This window comes from Halichoerus grypus, chromosome 2 (genome assembly GCF_964656455.1).
Source record: "Halichoerus grypus chromosome 2, mHalGry1.hap1.1, whole genome shotgun sequence".
NCBI classification, from domain to species: Eukaryota; Metazoa; Chordata; class Mammalia; order Carnivora; family Phocidae; genus Halichoerus; species Halichoerus grypus.
Window position 1 is genome coordinate 109,372,272 of NC_135713.1, and position 13,835 is coordinate 109,386,106.

The 13,835-nt window shown below is 45.1% G+C and overlaps 1 long non-coding RNA gene across 1 annotated transcript in view; it reads right to left on the reverse strand.

Annotated features, from left to right (window-relative positions):
• The window catches only part of LOC118546055 (uncharacterized), a 181,706-nt gene that overhangs the window by 19,182 nt on the left and 148,689 nt on the right, over positions 1-13,835 (reverse strand). The window contains exon 2 of the long non-coding RNA XR_013445362.1: positions 897-1,051. This is a non-coding gene — a long non-coding RNA (uncharacterized LOC118546055). The remainder of the gene's footprint in view (positions 1-896; positions 1,052-13,835) is intronic.

The following is a 13,835-nucleotide window of genomic DNA, read 5'->3' on the forward strand; positions in this document are numbered from 1 at the left end:
AGCTCAGGGACAGTGAGGACAAGGAGGCACTCCCCCACATTTCTATTTCTAATGAGTCTTTCTCATGCAACAGAGTCTACCAGAGCAGAGTTCTCTGCCCCTTGTCGTGCTCACCAAGTATTACATGGATGTTTGAAGAGGAGCCAACTCAGTGCTGACAAAGGAGAGAGAGAGAGAGAGAGAAGGAAAGGGAAGGGAAGGGAAGGGAAGGGAAGAAAAGTGTAGCAACTTATTTAAAAATCAATTATCTCTTTACATAATCGTATGACATCTATCACTCTGGAACTTAAATGCTCCCACATATCAAGAATATGCTGAAGTATGTCAGGTCCAAGCAGCCAAGAGCAGACACCTTTGAATAAAGATGCCCTGTGACAATTGTGGTGTTCTGACCTGCCTCCTAATATCATGCCCATGTCAGCAAAAGGCATCTGGGAGACAGTGTGCAGTTTGCAGATCAGGGGTGGGTTGGAAGCCCAGGTCAAGTTGAAGAGTGGGCAAACCTAAACTGGATTAAGTGAATGCAACTCTGTCTTTATCTAAGAATGAAATAAAAATTAAATGAAAATGGGGAATGAAGAGGCCTCACACTATGAGACTGGGGTGCACTGGACAGAGAGAGAGTGCTACGCCACGTGACAGACTGGATGGGGACAAGGCAAACAGCAGCCTCACAAAGGAATGAAGGAGGTTAAGGTGAAGAGAGGCCATAGTGGTATAATTTAAATTCTCTGTCTGAACAAAATCTTACAAGGCTCTCGGAATTACAGGGCGTCATAAAAACACGCACCCACACATCCCAGCAGCGAGCAGTCTAGTTTATCATCCCTTTTAAATTTTATACACTAGAAGTCTCCACAGTAAGAAAGTCAACCACTACATTTTCAAGGACTCACCAGAGCAATCCATTGTCTGGATATGCACCCAGGGGGATGCATTCTCCCCACAACTCCAGTTTCTGCCACCACATGCCGCTTTGCCTCTCCACACCGAGGAACGAGCTCGCCGCACCCGTCCTTACAGATGAAGAGAACTACCCCTGTACAGCGATCTGCCAATTAAAAATTAAGGAGAAAATGGTAATTAGAATCCAAGACCTGCCTTGCTTTCCTTTGGCCCTGCCTACCACGTTGGGCTGTGCCATTCCCAGTGCTAACGTTTCCAGGGTTTCGTCAACTGTGATGTTTAAGTCTAGAGGACCTCAAGGGAAGAAGAACGTTTTCGGTTATTTGTCGAGATCTATGGCAGATTAAGAACGACCAAGGCCAGGTGTGCTCCAAGAGGTCGCAGAACATGGCTTTCTTGCCACGGTCTGTGTGAAGCTGTGTCTGTAGTTTAGGTCCTGTCCCTATTTTTCTGTCTCTTCCCTTCCTCGCTTTGTTCTTTTCTTACACTTAGACACTTAGGAGAACAAGAAGATGAGGAAGAGGAAACACCTTTGATGCTTTTCCTTTGAAAATTCGCATTGGTGTTAAGCTCTTTACTCCACTGAGATTTGCAGGTCAATGAAACAGTGCCTTTGGAAAGGGCGATCCACAGGGAAGCCTCCACTGGATTCTCTGGTCGTCCCTTGACAGGCCATATAATTGTGCTGCAAATCGATATGTCATGCCCCGAATGTAGGCAAGCTCACAGCATGCGATAGAAGCTCCTGTGAGGAAATGCTCTCTCCAGGAAATGGAGCTGAACAAGCCCACTGAGAATGAAGAGTGGGCCTGGCGGGGAAGCTGCCGCTCGGCTGTGAGCGATAATAACTGTAAACCCGACCCCGGCTTCCCTGGGGGGGAGGGGCAGACGCTCGGCCCCTCGGCCCCCTGCTCCACGCTCCTGCCCTCAGAGCCTGCCTTTGGCAGAAAGGGCAGTGTGCTGGGTTCTACCGTGATCCACTTCTGTTCCCTCTATTGCTTTTGATGGCTATCATCTTCCATTTCCCCCCGGGGTAAATTCTATTGCTCTCTTGGTGTGATCATCTTAATTTCACACTGATCCTACACTGAAAATTGGAGATGCTTTGGGCTTTATTTGTTTAAAAAAAAAAAGCAACTTTGTAATTCTCAATATTTCTCAACATTTATTTATTTTTCCACGGGCAGCCACAGCATTTAGAGAAAAAAGAAAGCTGTAGTTGGATGGGCTAGTGGGTAGCATCAAATTAGGGGACTAAGTCATTGAAAGACATGTATCCCGTTACTACACTATTTTGATTTGTTTATTAGTATGCAGTTCATCTGTTGGCTTCCCTAGCTCCCAACACACGCACAACTAAAACGCGCAACGTTCTGCTCCGTGTGAGAAAATTATATAAGTCAGATATTGCAGAGCATTTGCAAAGAATAATCAAACACAAGGTTATAAAATGGCTAAGAGATTAAAACGAAGAATTACTAAAAAATTGTGTAATTGAAAAAACTGGGGAAGTGGCATATTTAAGGGGCTCAGTATACTTTTCAAAATTATAGCCTTTGAAAGGTCACAGTGGAGTTGAACAGACTTGTGTCAGATGTGAGTGGAGTACATTTGTGCAGGGCTGGTTAGGTTTCCAGCTGGAAAAGAGTTGGTTCATGTTGCAGCTCTGGGGTGAAGTCGTTGGAAGCCAATCCCATGAGCAGACGCAGACAAGTTCTACCGGTACGGGCATTGTTGTGATAGCCTACATAAGGTGTATCCTAACAGATGAAGGAGCAAGTCACTGACAGCAACAAAACAAAGCCAGACCAATCCACAGGATCATGTCGGTCCACAAGGACTTTTCACAGGGCTGACATGCTGGGGTCTTCAGTATTGCCCAGTGGGGAGTGGTACTGGCAATCTTCTTGATGGTCACATAAAACACTCAGTGTTATGTGGAAGTAAAATATTGCAAAATGACCGTCCTAAAGAGGAAGCATTCCTAGTCGGAACCTGTTTCAGGAGGGATTATAAGGGATCAAGTATTAAAAATAAGGAGTGTTCAATCCTTATTTTCTTCTTACCAAGGAGCAGTATCAGATAGAATTGGGGTTTACATTCTGTTTCTGCCACTTACAGTGTGACCTTGAGCAGGTCAGTTATTCTCATCTATTAAATGAAAATAATGATGTTTCACACAGTCATTATGAATTTAGCAGTTTTGAATCCCATGCCCAATAAATAATAGTATTTTTAAAAGAAGCTTATATTCTCAGAGCGCCTGGGTGGTACAGTCGGTTAAGCGTCTGACTCTTGGTTTCAGCTCAGGTCATGATCTCAGGGTCCTGAGATTGAGCCCCACTTTGGGCTCTGTGCTCAGCACGGAGTCAGCTTGAGATTCTCTCCCTCTCCCTCTGCCCCTCCCACTCGTGCTCTCTCAAATAAATTAATAAATCTTTAAAAAAAAATAAAAGAAGCTTATATTCTCACTTATTTCTGAGTAAGTTCTATGAATTAGATTCAATAGGTACAACTGCATATTTGTAAATACTGTGAGGTAGTCTCGATTCTGGAAACAAAGACAGATAAGACACAGATTCTGTTTTTGTGAGTCTGCACTTCAGTGCAATGGAAGAACAAGGCACAGGAAAAAAAATAATGAGTGCCAAAAGTGAAGTATAAACAAAGATGCACTGGAACCTTGATCAGGGAGCAATCCGTTCCGATGGGTGGGATTGGAGAGGACTTCACTGAGGAGGTGGCATTTTGAGTGATTCATGAGTAATGGATATGTATTTTTCCCTAGTTCAATTTGTCAGCTCAACTTATTCCAAATCACTTTGTCATGATAATTACGATGGCAGTGAATGGCACACCCTGGACTCAATGTCTAATTTGGGAGAGGAGATAGAAAACATATTCCTTCTCCCATGTATTCTGTCTATTTAATCACTACAACTTTTATTGATTATCTAAGAAGTAATCTAGGCTTGAAGAGAGAAGATGCTCTACAAAATCATTTTTGGGAATAGGAAAGAAAAGAAACAAAAAAAATTCCTGATTCCCATCCAAGATACATGACGATTCACTAGTTCTATATTTCCAGTAGCTAAACACTCAAAAGCATTAATTTTAAACACTCTTTTAAGTAGTAAGTTAATAGAAAGGCAAGGTGGTAAGCAATAATAGCTAATATTTATAGAGGGCCTACCATGTATCAGGTGCTCTTCTATGAACTTTATATACATTAATTTACTTAATCCTCAAAACAGTTCTATGAATTATATATCATCATGATGCCCATTTCGTTGTTGAGGAAACTAGGCATGAAAAGATTAAATAACTATTCCCAAGACCACAGAGCTAAGTAGAAAGAATATTAGCTTAAAAACTGGGAGATTCTCTGTTTCCAATCTGTTCTAACTAACTAGATAAGAGACCTTGGACCAGTCACCTACATTTGCATGGGAAAGTAATTAGGAGAATTCTCTGAGTTCTTCTAACTGTGCTAAAACTATATATAATCTTTGTTTCAAACAGATGTTTTAAGTATTTTCATATTCATTCATTTAATATTTTAATTTAAAGTAATTTAACTTAAAGTAGTTATTCAACAACTTTCTTTGGCTTTCTGTTTTGTATAATTAAAGACATCAATTCAAAATAGTTTATGTTAGGAAAAATTAGTAAGAACTCCAGGTGGGAAATGCAAGAAGGAGGAAATGTAGAAGGCACTTATTGCAAGGAATATGAGTCATACCTATTAACTTTTTTCTCGCATGTCTGCTCACTCTTCTTCTCCTTTTTTTTTTTTTGACAGAGAGGTGGGGGGGGGGGCGGTGCAGAGAGGGAGAGAGAGAATCCTAAGCAGGCTCCAGGCTCAGAGCCTGACAAAGGGCTCAATCTCATGACCCTGAGATCAGGACCTGAGCTGGAAATCAAGAGCCAGGCACTTAATTGACTGAGGCACTAGGCACCCCTCTCTGTTCCATATTAGTTTGCCTACAAGTTCTCCTGCTTCAGAGTCACCCCTTGGATGAATTTTTATGCTCCAATCTATTAGCATTAGATAAAGAATCTTAGTTAACATAGAACACTATGGTCATTATATATATATGCGCACACACACCATTTTTTAAATTAGGTCCCTATTTTCACTGGTCCTAGACAAGTTAAACAACTGTATTTTATATTCTGTAAGAATGAGCAATTCAGACAGAAGTCTGAAGTGGACAGGTGAAAGATGTATGCATGATTAGGAAACATTAAACAAATGCCTAAATCAAAATGGCGTGCCCTCGCTTCTAGCCATTCGTGGAAGGCTTCACTTCAGTAAGAGGGAGGAAAAGGACAGGGTCACCTGAGTCTGACTGTGGCTTTGCTGGCAGCCAGCCATCCTGCACACTGGGCTGGGCTGCACAGCCTCTGGCTTCCCCTTACAAGCTGTGCTGTAAAAAAGAAGCCCAGAAAACTGATGCGCCAGATTCTCACTCTGTGTGACTCCACGGAAGTCTTTCCACTCGCTTTGTGAGATTTCAGGCCCATCCAGGAGGCGGGATTCTCCTTAGAAGAACTTTAGAATACAGCATTGTTTGAAAACAAAAGGTTGGATTTGGCCCTAAACAAATATGTGAGATTTGGAGAGGAAATCTAAACTTGCCAAAGGGCATGATTTCTTGCCAGTCTGTTCTGAAAAGCCCTCATTTTCCTTAGCTTTACAAAGTCATCTGTCCTTTACCAAGATAATAAAATTGATCCAAATTCTTGACATCATATGTTTGGACAAAGAGTCCCTTCTGTGGCCTACTCTTAAAATGTACTTCTCCCTTAAACAATCCAAAGGTAAGGGATGGAATGATAATCCTCTCTTCTAATCATGTTGCTTTCTCTCTGGTTTCCTTAAAACCATTCTCCCAATTTAGGTCATACATATTTTATATTCTCTCCTACTTCCCAGCCTATTTTGAATAGGCAGGCCAACTGTCCCTTCTCTCTGTGATTCCCTCCTGTTATCCTCCCTATCCTCTCCATTCCTGATACACTTTAAACTGTGCTTCCCAATCCAGGTTATATTCCATTCCTCACCACAGTGCTGGGGAAGGATTTTGTGTTGTGCACCTAGTTCCAGTTGGTGGTTGCTCATAAATTTGGAGTGATGAGGAATGTCATCCGTGAGACATCCATAGTCAGTCGCTCCATGAACTCACAAGGCACCTGGCCCTTACATGGCAGGGTGTAATTTTCCACTGCAGCTGGTGGTATACTGCATGCACGACACCCCTGGGCTGTGGCCACATCTGTAATGAAGATGGAAGTAGGACCAACCCAACTGCAAGGCTACTACAATTCTAGAGCCCTGGTCCCAGTTAAATTTATCATGCTTTGAGGAGGAAAGGGGGGATAGCCAAGTCCTCAAATGCCACTTAGTCTGACATCCCACCTCTGCACTGTACCTCATGAGATGCTCTGAAACGTTGGGCTGCTGCCATCACATCCGCTTCTCTTCTACTGCTGACCCCAATGCCTTAGACCTCCTACCATCACCAGCGCAGAAATGGCAGTCAAGCCACCCAAGTAGTTGTCATTCTTTCTTTCCTTCCTTCCCTTTCCTTCTTTTTTTTTTCTTTCCTTCTTTCCTCCTTTCCTTTCTTCCTTCTGATTAATGGAATGTGGAATACTTTTTCTTACTAATAACTCAAAGACTTTAATTTATTTCAGATAAGCTTGTTGTAAGCCATTTTTATATTCGACGTTGTAATATATTCTGTTTCACATTACTTTTGAAATGAATGTGACTGTTGGTTTCATGACTATCCCTAGCATTGCCTATTTGTCATATAAGGTCAGTTACGTGAAAATTTGTAGATTCAGGGATGAGAGATACGAGTTAGCACACTAAAGCTTTGTAAAATCCTAGGAAATGTTAAAATAGCTGTTTCTGTGGGTTCTCATATCTATCCCACATTTCAGGAATGCCTTCCACATTTAAAGACCTCTTAAGACTTATAAATTATTTAAAACTGCAATAGTAATACCTTCCTATTTTATCTGTCAAACAACATAGGAATCCACAAAAAAAGCTAACACACTCTAGTCACAAAGCCCTGACTATCCATGTGCCTGAGTAATCAACAGGAAAAGGTTTATGTTTATTTTTTATAACTTTCCCTAAAAATATATTATATTACTAATTATATTAAATACGTATTCACAAATATAGGGAATTTGCCTTGTTTTGTTTGAATTTCAGTTTTGCTTTTACAAACATGGAATTACACTATACATGTGTGTGCACGTGTGTGTGTGTGTATAATTTAACCAACCATTTCCCTCTTTGTGGACGTTAGGTTGGTTTCTTGTAGGCGGAGGCTATTTGCCTTTTTAACTACAGGTCATGCTGCAATAAACATCCACCTATATGTGGTCAGTTTTAAAAATCTTTTCTTGCCTGGTTTCCAGATTTGGGTGATAGACTTAAGAAGTTGGCCTTTAAAAAACCCTGTTATTTTTTCCTTACATAAAAAATTAAAGAATGCCAAATCTCTATGACTTTCTTGGGAGAAAACTGTAGCAAAGGATAGCATGACTTCAAACCTTAAAATTTTATTTGGATACACAACTTTTGTGTTAGGACAAACTACTACAGACTCCCACTTTCCACAGCCCATCTTCAAAAAAACGTATTAAATCTCCTGAAAATAAAAGGAATAGATTTTGGAGAAGATATTAAATTATATGTCTCAAACCTTGAACATGAAGACAGAATGTTAACTAGATAGGAATAAACATATTAATGCAAGAGACCTAAAAGTGTCTAAAAGTAGATGTCAAAGACGTATTCAGCCTACAAATAAATGCCTAATTAAGTTTTGTTGTATTCAGTCTTGCTTATTGTATACCGCACGAGAGACTGCTGTGTTTGAGAACCCTTAAGAGTCCAGGGGATAGTAACTATTTCAGTCCTCCATCTAAATTTAACTTGACCAAATCAACCAAATGTCCACTTCCCCCAGCCTTGCTCTATTCGCAATCAATGATTAGGCGAACAACCTGTCATTTAATCATTAATACCCAATGGACGATCAGACTTACTCCTTAGGTACTGAATAGCTCAGCCTGGAAAGGAGAGTATCTTTGACCTAAATAGCAGCATAATTATCCCTAATTATCTGTGTAGACATAGACTGGACTAATCTGAAGTCCTTGCATACTCAAACCTAAAATCTTAGATCTGTGCCAGGGGTGAACGTATATGAGTTCTAATCCTAAGTACACATCAGAGTGGTACTAAACTAATATTCACTGAGTGCCCATTAGGCACCAGGCACTGTTGTAAGGGATCACGTGCACATATCTAATTCTCACAACAAACTGATTGAGGTAGTTGCTGTAATCATGCACATTTTACCGATGATGAAGTTGAGGCTCAGAGAAATTAAATAACTTGCCTTCAATCACATAGTTTAGTCATTGTGGCAGAACTAAGTATTAAACCCAGTTCAAGCTCTGTCTACTAAAATTACTAGGTGCAGGAGAACGACTGGAAGCTGCTATAACAAGTAAACCCACAAACACGTGACAGCTCACACACAACCGCTGTTTATTTCATGTGTACCAAGAGTCCAAGGCACATGTTTCTGGTCTGTGGGCAGCTTCCTCAACAAGATCATTACGGGACCTAAGCTCCTTCCATCTGGTGGTTTTGCCAATCCCTAAGGACTCATTTTTACCAGAAGAAGAAAAATGAAGCATAAGGAAGGGAAACATAAGAGGTTAAAATGGAATAAGCCTAAAAGTGGCACAGACCGCCACAAGGCTCAGCTTCCCTGCAGAGGAGGCTGGGGAAATGCAGTCTAGCTGTGCATCTAGAAAGAAGAGAAAGCAAATTTTGATGAACAACCAACTATTCTCTGCCACATCCTCATTTTTCGTCCAGTAGGAACTGGCAAAATATCTATGCCCTGGGGTGCATGGAAACAAAGAGAAAATACAGCCATGCCCTTCAGGAATTCATAATTTAAGCTGGCAACAAGGAAATTAATCTATAATGAAAAATAACAGGACAAGTTGGCATAACAACCGCCAACTGTTTTATAGGAATTGAGAGAAGGGCAATGTGATTACGGGCAGTATTATAAAGGATCTGAGTTATATCTTGAAGAGAAAGAGCAAGGAACCTTTGGTTCCTGAGGGGAAAACCAAAAAAAATCTTAAAGTGAAAAAACAGTATATATTTGGACTGGAGGCCTCAACTCTAAACTTCAACTACTTCCCAGTTTTGTCTTGGGCAGGTATCTATGCCCCACAGTAGATGTCATATTCTCCTGATTGACCTTAGCCATATCGTGTTGTAATATTTCATATTCTCATGGCAGGTAAACAGATTGAGAAGGGCAATTGAACAAAATTAGGAACATGGAGGGAATTTTGCATGGATATTTTTGCTTAATGGCTTGTTTTAGATCATCTATAGGATAGTGTATCACTGATACACTCTGAATCATACTCTACTCTCCCTGATCTAGAGTCATCATGATGACTTAAACAGAACCATGCAATTTTGCTGTGGACAGAAATAGTTTTGCCATTTTCTAAAATTGTCTGTTTTTGCTCCAACATATAAAGCTCTTCTAAGACAACATCTATTTGCCTCATTTTATCCTATGAAATGAGAATGATGCAAAGGCCATCAAATGCACAAATCTCCTAAAGGCTTTTTCACTGGTGACTCAGAATCCCTGTATGTGTTAGCAAGTAAGTGGAGGGGGGAAATATCCACTTCACCAAGAAAAGCCATAAAACCTTTATTCCACATAGGAGGAAGTCCACTGATACAGCACACATTGCTGCCCAATACCCCAGACACAGAACAAGGAAGCTAAGGGCGGACATCTATTAAATAGGCCATTGGATCAGAAGAGAGGAAAAAGATTAGAAAGATGGACAGTAGAGAACTGACGAAATTCTGAGCAATTTGGAGGATCCTTTCGTGATTCCTGATGAGATGTAGTAAGACTGAGTTTTGGGAGCCCACTTCAATTACTGAGGTTCTACATCTGAACTTTTGATCTGATCATGTCCTACTTCAGGGCCTCCCCAACATCCATTCTTGAGTTCTATCTACTCTGATTGAGAGGGTAATTAATATCAAATCAGCAATTCCAACAAATACCCTTTATTCTAGTGGGAGCTGACTTGGGTCAGACATTAGAGGGAAGACTGAGGGCTGTGTATGTGAATAACAATAGTTGTTGAAGGAACCCACATTGTGGATCTTAGTTTCTATCAGCCAGCTCTACATGGTTTTCTCTAAAAGCAATGATTCACCCATGTGTTTGCACTGAACCTCTGTGTGTGCCAGAACAATGACTTCTGGTTGAGTGGGACTTTGAACAGAGAAGGTAGCTTCAGGGCAAGGCAAAAAGGCTATGTATAAATGGATAACAAGCTGGGTCTTTGTGCCTCAAATCACAGTCATCTCTGATGACTTTCACTCATTTGACAAATATTAACTGAGCTCCTGCTATGGGTCAGTCATGGCAATTTTAACTCTTAGCATACAGTTTTGTACAGATGAGTCTTGGCACTCATGGGACACACAGTTTTGTGGGAATGACAGGCAAAAATAAGTAAACAAACAGAACACGTAGTTAAGCTGTGGTAAGTGCAGTGAAGAGAAACAATACAGTGCAGGTCCTTCTGGGGTGTGTGTGGGGGGGTGGGGAACCTACACGGAGAGGGTAGTAAGGAGGACTCTCTGTGAGGAGATGACATTTAAAGTGGGGTTCCCAAGGAGGGCAAGGAGAAAAGGTGTCCACCATCTAAAGAGCAAGGGAAGAGAGGAGGGGACAGTTCAGGCAAGGATGAGATTAAATATATTGAACCACCAGTAAGGAAGACAACCAGCAACCACAGTGCTGGAACATCTTTGATGGCCAGTTTTATGTGTCACTAGCTAGGGCTACAATACCCAGTTACTCAAACACTAACGTCAGTAATGCTGTGAAGGTATTTTGTAGATGCGATTACTGTTCACAATTAGTTGACTTTAAGTAAAGGAGATTTTCCTACATCATCTTGGCGGATTCAGTCAGGTGGATGGCCTTAAGAATCGAACTGAGGCTTTCCAGAAGAAAAATTCTCCTACGGACTGCAGCTCTATCAGCTCGTGCCTGAGACTTCCAGTCGGCCCTTCCTGCCCCACGGATTTCTGACTTGCCTTGCCAGCCCCCACCACTGCCTAACCCAATTTTTTGCAATAAATCCCTTAAGATGTATCTCCTATTGGCTTTGTTTCTCTGGTTGAATCCTAACTCATGCAGGGCCTTACAGGCCTCATAAAGGGCCAGCCAGGCATGATTTCTTTAGTTGCTGGGCAGTGTGGAAGTCCAGGGGATTCTAGGAAAGAGGCAAGGTAGACAGATGTACCTGGGGGTGTGCTGGGACATGGGGTAGCAGTACATACCAATAAGATGGAGAGGTATTTCACTGCTTTCACAACTAGTATAATTGTATGGGAGCATGCCGGCTGAATATTAGCTCAAGTTCCAGAAAGAGGGCAGAGCATATGTGAAAACCCTGAGGCCAGAAAGTATTTAGAATATTCAAGGAACTAAAAGGAAAACAGAAAAGCTGGATATAGCAGGCAAGAGGGAGAGCGGGGTAAAGAGGATCAGGTGGTGCAGGTATGGTCAAGTACAGCGGGTTTTATTTAAAAGCTCATTGAAGCATTGCAAATAGGTGAGAAACTGCTCAGTGGAGAACAGATTAGCCTGGGGGTATGGTGAAGCCGGACACCAGGGCGTACAGTTTACCCGCGAGCAGCATGGGGGTTAGAGGCGCCAAAACCCATGCAGTCAAAAATCTGTCTATAAATTTGGACTCCCCCAAAGCTTATACTAATAGTTTAGTGTTGACTGGAAGCTTTACCAATAACATAAACAATTGATTAAAACATATTTTGTATAGCATATGTAATATATACCGTATTCTCACGATAAAGTAAACAAAATGTTGTTAAAGAAATCAAAAGTAAGAGAAAATACATTTACAGTATTATACTGTAAAAAGTCTGGATATAGTCAGTGCCCCAGGCGGCAGTGGTGCAGGTCTGTCTCTTGCTTCAACAGTGTTTGGAAGGAACAGCGAGCCCAGGACGCCCCTTCCTCCGGCCTCCCACACCCTGCAACCTCTTTTCCAGTCGCAACCTTCGGAACCACCTTCTCCGCCATCCTCTGCCTCCCGACGCCAACACCGCGTCGCAGCCCCTGTAGTGTCCCCCCAGGAGCAGGAGCTCCCACCTTCGTCCGCCTGGTTCCACACAGGGGGGGAGGCCTCGTCGACGCCCGGCCCGCCTGGCCCTGCGCGCCCCCCCAGCCAAACTGACCTGTCTCGGGGCTGCGGCTCGGCCGGGAGCACGTGGCTCCGTCGGCGGCCACTCCCGCCCGCGGGCGGAGGAGAGGCTCCCGGGTCCCCGGCGTCGTCGCTTGCGAATGCCAACCGAGCGGCCGGCGGCGGCGCCTCTTCCAGGACGTGCGGAAGCCGCGTCCGCCAGCGGGGTCGAACCCTGGACGCCGAGGAAGCGGCCCGGGTCCGGGGAGGAACCCGACGCGGGCCGCCCGGGGTCTGCTGCCCGCCTGCCCAAGCTCGGCCTCGCGGTGCAGGTGCGACCCCCGGGGTCTGCTGCCCGCCTGCCCAAGCTCGGCCTCGCGGTGCAGGTGCGACCCCCGGGGTCTGCTGCCCGCCTGCCCAAGCTCGGCCTCGCGGTGCAGGTGCGACGCCCCCCGGGTCCGCTGCCTGCCTGCCCAAGCTCGGCCTCGCGGTGCAGGTGCGACGCCCCCCGGGTCCGCTGCCTGCCTGCCCAAGCTCGGCCTCGCGGTGCAGGTGCGACCCCCCCCCCGGGTCCGCTGCCCGCCTGCCCAAGCTCGGCCTCGCGGTGCAGGTGCGGCCCCCGGGGTCTGCTGCCCGCCTGCCCAAACTCGGCCTCGCGGTGCAGGTGCGACCCCTCCCCGGGTCCGCTACCCGCCTGCCCAAGCTCGGCCTCGCGGTGCAGGTGCGACCCCCCCCCCCCCGGGTCTGCTGCCCGCCTGCCCAAGCTCGGCCTCGCGGTGCAGGTGCGACCCCTCCCCGGGTCCGCTACCCGCCTGCCCAAGCTCGGCCTCGCGGTGCAGGTGCGACCCCTCCCCGGGTCCGCTGCCCGCCTGCCCAAGCTGGGCCTCGCGGTGCAGGTGCGACCCCCGGGGTCCGCTGCCCGCCTGCCCAAGCTGGGCCTCGCGGTGCAGGTGCGGCCCCCGGGGTCTGCTGCCCGCCTGCCCAAGCTCGGCCTCGCGGCGCAGGTGCAGCCCGTCGAGAAGATGGCCACTGCGGGCCCGACCCCCGCGGGCGGCCCCCAGGCGGGGCGGGCGGGCGTCTCCGCATCCGGCTCCCCCTCAGGCGCCACCGGGAGCCTTGCTCCGAGGGGCCCCTTGACGCCGCCCTGGCGTCTGGGCTCCTGCCCGAGCCTCTTCCTGCGGCCACCCGGCCCGTGTTCACCCTGGAGCCCTCCCCCAAGCCGTAGACCAGGTGGAAACAATAAAGCTTTTGCAGGAGAAAAAGAGCCAAGTTTAAGTGGGCCCAGAGTTCAAAGCCATGTTGTTCAAGGCTGAACGTGTAGTGGCTGAGGCAAAAGATAATGGCGTCTTGGACAAACGTGACGACAGTAGGGAGGCAGAGAAAAGGGTGGTAAATTTTGAAAATGATCACGTGAATGCCTGCTGATCAAATAAAAGGAGGGGGACTAAGGGATGAGGCTGATGACCCCCAATTCTACAGTAGGTGATAAAGAGATGAATATCTGTGCCCACCACAGGAGGCTTTTCCCAGCACTGCTGATAATCCACCAGGTAGCGAGGAGCTGAATTGTTTAGGTTTGGGGGTGTGGCAAAGCTGGCTCTAGGCCGGTGACACCA